Here is a 9,532-nt window from a genome sequence, read left to right on the forward strand (position 1 = left end):
CTTCTTCTCAGACTCCAAGTATTCATATGTTGGTACGCTTAATGGTGTCATAGATTTCTCAGGTTCTGCTAATATTTCTTTATTATGTTTTCTTTCTGTTCTTTGGATTAGACAATTTCTATTGTTTTATCTTCGAGTTTTCTGATTATTTTTTTTTGCCAGCTTAAATCTGTTGTTGAGCCACTGTAGTGAAATTTTCATTTCAGTTATTGTACTTTTTAACTCCTGAATTTCAAAATGGTGTTTTAAAAATTATTCTTCTTTACTGATAGTCTTTATTTGATGTTGTTATTATCATATATTTTTTTAGTTCTTTAAACATAATTTCTTTTAGTTCTCTGAACATATTTATAATACCTGCTTTGAAGTATTTGTCTGGCAAATCCATCACCTGGTGCTTTTCAGAGACAGTTTCTATTGCCTGCATTTTTTTTCTTGTGTATGGGTCTCACTGTCCTGTTTTTTGTTTTTTGTTTTTTTTTTTTTATGTCTCATAACTTTTTGAAAAAACTGAACATTTCGATAATATATTATAGAACCTCTGGATTTTGATTTTTCTCTCCCCTGCATTTGCTGTTGCTATTTTTGTTTCTTGTTTATTTAGTGACTTGCCTGGACTAACTGTATATTTCTCTTTCCCTATATTGTGCAACCACTGATGTCTCTACTCACTTTTTAAAAAAACTTTCTTTATTGAGGTATAATTAAAATATAAAATTACATTAGTTACAGGTGTACCACTTAATGATTTGATATTTGTACATATTGCAGAATGATCACCACAATTGGTCTAGTTAATATCCATCAAAATATATAGTCACAAAAAAACCTTTTTTCTTGTGATAAGAGCTTCTGAGATTTACTCTCTTAGCAACTTTCAAATATGCAATACAGTATTATTAACTAAAGTCACCATGCTGTACATTATATCCCCATGACATTTATTTTATAATTTGAAGTCTGTACCTTTGACCCCCCCTTCACCCACTTTTCCCACCCGCCACCCACTGCCTCTGTCAACCACCAATCCTTTCTCTGTATATATAAGCTCAGTTTTTTTGAGAGGGTTTCACATATAAGTGTGATTATACGATATTTGTCTCTCTGTCATACAGATTTCTCTTAACATAATGCCCTCAAATTCCATCCATATTGTCACAAATGGTGATATCTCATTCTTTTTTATGGCCAAATATTTCATTACATATATAACGTCTTTATCTACTCATCAATCAATTAACACTTAGGTTTTTTCCATATCTTGGCTATTGCGAATAATGCTACAATGAACATGGGAGTGCATATGTCTTTTTGAATTAGTGTTTTTTATTTATTTTTTGATAAATAACCACCCCACACACTCATTAAAAATAATTATTGGTATTATTATTAAGACCGGCTTTCTGGGGTCACTCTTTGGTCAGCATAGCTTAGTGATTAACCAAAGATACATCAAAGGTTGTGTTTAAATGTTTTGAACCAGTAGGCTTATCCTTTGCCAATGGATTTGTGTGTTTGGGAAATGACATTCAAAGTTTAGGCAGTTGACAAGTCCTTCACAGCTTTTACTTTCTGTGCTTGCGAAGTTTCACATTTATCCAGGGCCAAGTAGCTCACTAAAGTTTTCTCCAGTCTCATCTGAGTGTAAGCACAGCCCTGTGTACACATATAGCTTTTCCGATTCCTAAGCTTATGAAGGCTGACTTTGGCTGTCTTGATCCCCGAATCTCACTTGTACATTTCTAGCCTGTCTTCTGTTATGCCTAACTAGTATGGTAACCTCAGACTAGCTTCAATTTTGATTGTCTTTGATTATTTGCCACCAAGATTCTCATTGTGTTGTCATTCCCTCGGGTATGGGTTTTCCCATGCTTGCTTCAAATCATGTCAGCCCCTCTCATGCTCATGCCCTATCTTGCACTGGTAGAACTACCTGTATCTTGAAGCTGGGGTCTAGGGCATCAACAGCCTTAGGCAAAAACAGAGTAAACTTTCCCTGTTCTCACTAAGATTCAAAAGTTTTTCTTGAATAACTGCTAATCGGTTTTTTTTTGTTTTTTTTTTTTGCTTTTGGTTAATTTTCAGCTCCCGACAATTTTGTCCAGTTTTATCATTGCTTTTTGGGAAAAGGATTTACCAAGCTCCTTGCTCAGCTATTCTGGAATTCCTATCCCAGCAATAGCCTTTTTTAGTTGTGTTTGTCACAGACAACACCCAAAGTGGAAGACTTCTCAGTATGTAGCAGATTCATATCCAGAGTACAGGCATACCTAGGAGATATTATGAGTTTGGTTCCATACCACTGTAATAAAGCAAATATCACAGTAAAGTGAGTCACACAAATATTTTGGTTTCCCAGTGCATATAAAAGTTATGTTTATATAGTACTGTAGTATATTACATGTACAATAGCATTATGTCTAAAAAATTGTACACATCTTAGTTAAAAAATACTTTTTTGCCAACCATTATCTAAATTTCAGGGAGTTGTAATCTTTTTGTTGGTGGACAGTCCTGCCTTGATGTTGATGGCTGCTGACTGATCAGGATGGTGGTTGCTAAAGGTTGGGGTGGCTGTGGCGATTTCTTAAAATAAGACAAGAATGAAGTTTGCTGCATTGATTGACTCTTCTTTTCATGAGTGATTTCTCTATAGCATGAAATGCTGTTTGATAACATTTTACCAACACTTCTTTCAAAATTGGAGTCAATACTCTCAAATTCCACCACTATTTTATCAACTAAGTTTATGTAATATTCTAAATCCTTTGTTGCCATTTCAACAATCTTCATAGCATCTTCACCAGGAATAGGTTCCATCTCAAGAAACCACTTTCTTTTCTCATCTATCAGAAGTAACTCTTCATTTGTTAAAGTTTTATGAGATTGCAGCAATTTACTCACATCTTCAGGTTCCAATTCTAATTCTAGTTTTCTTGCTATTTTTACCACATCTACAGTTACTTCCTCCACAACTTGGCTAGCCGTTTGATGCAAGAGACCTAGCATTTGGCCCGTCTCGGCTTTTGACATGACTTCCTCACTCAGTTTAATCATTTCTAGCTTTTGATCCAAAGTGAGAGACTTGAACAGTTAGAGGCCATTATAGGATTATTAATTGGCCTTATTCCATTATTGTTGCATTTCAGGGAATAGAGAGGCCCAAGGAGAGGAAGAGAGATGGGGGAATGCCCGGTCGGTATAGGAGTCAGAACACACACAATGTTTATTGATTAAGTTCTCTGTCTTATATGGGTATGATTCATGTTGTCCCAAAATGATTATAATAGTAACATAAAAAACACTAATCATGGATCACCGTAACAATTATAATAATAATGAGAAAGTTTTAAATATTGTGATAATCACCAAAATGTAACACAGAGATACTAAGTGAGCAAATGCTGTTGGAAAATGGTATCAACGGACTTGCTCAAGGCAGGGTTGACACAAAACTTAAATTTATAAAAAATTATGCAATATCTGTGAAGTAAAATAAAGTGAAGTACAATAAAATGAGATATGCCTATTGTTTCTGCATATCTTGGGTGGGGCAAGTATAAAGCAAATTCCATTGATATGTCTCCTTAATATCTCATCAGCTTTCAAAAGGAGACTTACAGAGGGAATGAGCATCCTGTTTTGAGAGAGAGGATGAGCAACCAAAGCCCCAGAAGTTTGCCACTCTATGTGACAGTGGATATGAAGGCTGGTATGGATGGTGCCTTCATCCACACATTTGAGAAATAGTCTTCAAGGCGGAGTATCGAGAAAGAGAAGGGATGTTTTCCTTCATAGGATGTTAATTGTGGAAAATGAGAGGATGGAAAATCACCTGTGGAAGAAACTCTCAAGTTAAAAAAAATTACTAAGGGATATGTTTCTCTTCCTCTTTATATATACATATAAATTGTTCTCTGTCTGTTTGTCCATGGTCAGACTCAGTGGTCTATCTGCACCTGGCTGTCAACATACTCATGAGGTTGGACATCCTTCATAGTTGGAGGGATAATGGCTCTTGTAGTGTTGTTGGGTCTCTGCGTGTCTGTGTGTGTGCCATAAGAAACCCCTTCCCACACAAAGCTTTTTGAGGTACCAGACTACTACATCTTTAGCATGTATTTTCAATTAATCAATGACTTTTGTATGGGATATTTTAAGTTATTATTTTTATATCAGTCTTAATTAATAGATTATAATGTTAATGAAGGTTTTTTTTCAGATGTTGTTTCTACTTTTATGTACTATATTTTGCTTATTTTACTAATTACCTATGCAATAGCACAATGTCTAAATTGGTCTAAAGGCATCGTTCTAAATTTAAAAGCAACGTTGAAAAGCAGTAATCCTCATAAGTGTGTGTCTTATGAATGAGAGTGAGCACTTAACCAATTACTATGTAGGAACTGCATGCTGATTACAAAACAAATGTCTGAAGGGGGCAGCAACCTGCATAACCCTATTTTGAAAAAGTAGATCTGTTTTTATTTTATCTTTTTCAGTTTTAGCTGGTGTTTTAAAGAGCAATGTGATTTTGCAGCTTTGGGAAGCACTCATCTATTTTAGGCAATTGTCAGAACCAAGAACTGGAGAAATTCAAGAAGAGGGCTCCAGCACTTTGTTCTAAAAAATATTGCAGAAGCAGAGAGTCTTCAGTTTTAATGGCCAAGTTATGTCCATTTTGTGAGCAAATGTCATACTGAAACACAGAAATATAGCTTAGAGAATAGATTCAGAGGACAAATAGTGTGGAGGTACAAGCAGCTATAACTTAGTGCTTTAGTCATCTTTAATGGAAATGGAGCGTCTAGCCAAGCTTAATATATAATGTATCATAAAACACTTGTCTATCAGTCTCCCAGGTACAATAAATAGGGAAAACACAGACATCAAAGAAAGGCTATGGTAGGCTTTGCAGAGGAGCTCAAATTACTTGGCTTGTTGTGGGGGGTTGAAGGCTGTGGAAGAGAAATGATGTAATATATATTTTCAGTGTTTCTAAGAAGTGACGGTCTCTAGCCCTCTTCTAGTGGGCAGTGGGAGAAGCAAAAGGACAGGGAGAAGCTGGGTTTATAGATCTACATGGGAAAAATTAAGTTTGGTTCCAGTTTTACAGAAGATTAAGCTCTTTCTTTTCTATCTAGAGGGTGGTATAGCAGGGGAGAGATAGAATTCATCTAGCTGGTGGCATTTCACAAGATGTCCACCACTTTTGCACTTTGCTGTTGCCTCATCCTTTTCCCATGGTGAAGCAGTCACCCAGTGTACCCTAGTAAAGATGGCTATCTCTGTCCCCATGCTCAAGAACCCCAGTTACTCTCTTTCTCTCAGGGTTCCCTCAGTCATGGTCTATACTTCCTGCTATTCCAGCATGTTCTGCCCCTTAGCTAAATAATCCTGCTTGGTTGATTCTTATCCTTTCCTATTACCGAGCATACTCTTTTGAGTGCTAGTTCCACCTATGAGCTGAAAGACCTAGGGAGTAAGCCCCGTGACTCTCAGTTTCCTAATCTGTATAATGGGAAGAATAAGTTATCCCTTTGGGACTCAAATACAGGTCTACTGACTTCAATTCTGAAGCATGTTCTGTGACTCACCACAGGATCCCTACACTCAAATTCCGTCCATTTTGTGAGTAAATGTTCTTCTAAACTGTGCCCTGCCTCTTTCTAGAAAGCCCACTGAAATAGTTGTCTACATTAAGTCCTTTCAAAATAGATTGACATGACTCCATTCATTCCATGTATGCTCAGAATTCTCTATACTTCTGGATCTTTTTATCATTCTACCTCTCCTGTGTTTCAGCACACAGTAAAGCATATGCTCAAGCATACACATGTACACACACAGCATGCATGTTCACATTCACGCTCATATGTAGCACCACGGAGCTCTGAGAGAGTGGCTCTTTATGTGACATGATTTGAGGTTTTACAGACCAGAGTCTGCCCTAAAGTGTGAGGAAAACAGCCCTTTATCTAACTTTAACAGACTCATTCTTTTTATTTATTTATTTATTTATTTATTTATTTATTTATTTATTTATTTATTTATTTATTTATTTTTTGATTCATGATTTTTTTCCCATATATGTTCTGCTAGGAACTACTGAATTATCTCCTCATATTTAGTGTGCGTGGGTAGAGGTGAGGTACCTAGAGACTGGGAATGAGCTGCTGTCAGAGAGGTGGATGAGCACCTAAGTCTAAACTGACTCATGTGCCAGTGTTTCTCAGGATCATCCCAGTCCACACAGCTATGTCTGGTTTTTTGATGTTGCTATCACTTAAGAATATTTAAGCATATTCAGAATTGCCCAGTTTCTCAATGATTTTAAAACCTCCTTCAGGATCTAAGCCCTCACTTTCTGCTTTTGCTGTGTCTTCTAATATTGTCTCCAGGGATCTTTCTTTGGTAGAATGGCTTTAACTTTGATCCAGTGAAAGAGATACATTTTATATTTCAACCCAGTACATACATGCATGTGTACAAATATATAAGTGACTGAAACAAGGCTTTTCCAAAACTATACTAACCCTTCCTATATGCTAAGTCAAATGCACTTTGAACTATTCTGTTCTGTTCTATCCCATTTTAAAATGATGCCTTTGACCCACAGTGGCAAAATTATTTACCAAACCGATTTCCTCTTCTGGGCACACATCTAATCTATATTTCTCAGCCTCCCTTATGGTTTGATGTGGCCAAGGCACTGAGTTTTAGCTAATAGAATGTGGTCAAGAGTGATGTGTACGTTTTTCAGGTCTGACCTATAAAAATCTTCCATGTGGGATCCACTAAGTCTTTTCCCAACCCATTGGCTTGATGCAGATAAACATGACAATCTTGGAAGCCATGAGTTTAAGATGGTAGTGCTTCAAGACTGTAGTGAGCCTGAGTCCCAGCTCCTGAGTCTCTGGCTAGAATACCTACTTTGGACTTTTGTGAGGGACAAATAAGTTTCTATTGTTTTGAACCACTATACGTTTTGGGTCTGTTTATCATAGCAGCTATTGTTATCCTAACTAATATACTCCCCATACACTCATTAGTTTACTCTGTTTTTATTTTTATTTTTTATATTTATTTAATATTTTTTATGGTGACATTGGTTAACAAAATCAAATAAGTTTCAGCTGTACACTTTAACAGTAAGGCATAAATATATTTACACTGTGTGTTCACCTCTCATAGTTAGATTTCTTTCTGTCACCACATATTTGACCCCCTTTACCTCTTTTACCACCCCTCCCCTATTCTCCCCTACCCTCTGGTAACCACTAGTCTATTGTCCATGTCCATGAGTCTGTTTGTCCTGTTCACTTGTTGTTTTTAGGTTTATATCCCACATATAAGTGATATCATGTGATTTTCAACTTTTTCTGTCTGGGTTATTTCACTTCGCATGTTTATCTCGAGGATCATCCATGTTGTCAAAAATGGCAGTATTTCATTTCTTCTTCTGGTTGAGTAATATTCCATTGTATATATGTACACAGCTTTTTTTTAGCTAATCATCTATTTTAGGACACTTCAGTTGCTTCCATGTCCTAGACATGGTCAATAATACTGCTATGAACATCGGCGTGCAAATATATTTTTTTCAGATATGAGTTTTCAATTATTTGGAGTAAATACCCAGTAGAGGGATTGCTGGATCATATGGTAGATCAATTCTTAGTGTTTTTGAGGAATCTCCATACTGTTTTCCATAGCAGCTGTACCAATTTGCAGTCTCACCAACAGTATATGAGGGTTCCTTTCTCTCTGCATCCTCTCCAATATTTGTTATTACTTGTCCTATTGATTACAGCTATTCTAACAGGTGTGAAGTTGTATCTCATTATGGTTTTGATTTGCATTTTCCTAGTAGCTAGCGATGTTGAGCATCTTTTCAAATATTTGTTGGCCATTTATATGTCCTCTAGGGAGAAGTGTTTGTTCAGGCCCTCTGCCCATTTTTTTTTTGTTTGGATCATTTTTGTTGTTGTTGTTGAGTTGTACAAGTTCTTTGTATATTTTGGTAATTAGGCCCTTATCAGAGACGTTGCTTGCAAATATATTTTCCCATTTGGATGGTTGTCTCTCTACCTTGTTGACGGTTTCTTTCGCTGTGCAGAAGCTTTTAAGTTTGATGTAATCCCATTCATTTATTTTAGCTTTTACTTCCCTTGCCTTTGAGAGCAAATTCATAAAATCCTCTTTTAAGTCCAAGGTTCTTGAGTTTAGTTCCTATGTTTTCTTCTATGTATTTTATTGTTTCGGGTCCTATATTCAGGCAGTTGTCTCTCTTCTTAGCAACTACGTATATCATCCTTTTTAATTTAAAGTTTTTTAAGTATAAACATTCTACACCACCCAACACCTCTCTTCAATTCCATTTAATCCATCAGACCCACAACCAGCACTTTGTTTTCATTTTTATTTATTTATTTATTTACTTACTTATTTATTTATTTATTTATTAAGTTTATTGGGGTAACATTGGTTAATACAATTATATAATTTTCAGGTGTACATTATAATTTGACATCTATATATTCTATTGTGTGATTACCACCCAGAGTCCAGTTTCCTTCAGCTCCCCTGCTATGAGGGATACTAATAATACCTGATCTCTGTAAGCTCTAAAATTTCTAATGCACAACCAGGGTTGAGAACCATCCTGAGAGCCTGCAGCCAGATCAGTGCTTCTTGAACTATCTGTGCATATCAGTCACCAGGGGATCTTGTTAAAATGTAGATTTTGTTTCACAAGGTCTAGGCTTGGCCTGAAGTTATGCACTTCTAAAATGCTCCCTGGTGATGTCTTTGCCACTGGACTACACTTGGGGAGCAAGGAACCAGGTGACCTGGTCAGATTGCTCTTTACCATTAATGCTTCATGCTCTCATCTGGAAGAATAAGAGGAATTAGGAATCATTTTCTGCCTTTTATATTCATTAAGTGATCTGACTCTATTCCACAAATCAGGCGTCATGAATATTAACAACCACCTCCAGACAAGGTTGGCCACTTTTGCCAGACTCTGCCAGACTCTAACTCTTAATTGCTTGGTACTCAGGTTACATGGTAATAATTTCAAGATTCTTCGTTTAGCTGGAATTCATTTTTTTAAATATAATCATCCCTAAACATTTCTGAAATTTTCCCTGCCAAATAACCATTTGCATTGAATATTTAATGTCATACTTTTATTGAAGAAATCATACAATATTGGCACTGGAAGGGATTTTAGAACCCAACTCACCTGCCGCCCTGCATTTGAAGAGATTGGAGAAACTGCAGACTCATTTCTAGTGTTGAAGTATAATCTTCAAATGTTAAAAGCATGACTCTCCTACAAATATAGAATGAATACATATAAGACATTTTATTCATTTCATGAATTAATGAGGGAACCAGCAAGATGGTGAGACTGGTTCAAAGGACAGATGTCTATATCTTTCTTTCTTTCTTTCTTTCTTTCTTTCTTTCTTTCTTTCTTTCTTTCTTTCTTTCTTTCTTTCTTTCTATCTATCTATCTATCTAT

This window comes from Pteropus medius, unplaced genomic scaffold, assembly GCF_902729225.1.
Source record: "Pteropus medius unplaced genomic scaffold, Ma_sr-lr_union100, whole genome shotgun sequence".
NCBI lineage: Eukaryota > Metazoa > Chordata > Mammalia > Chiroptera > Pteropodidae > Pteropus > Pteropus medius.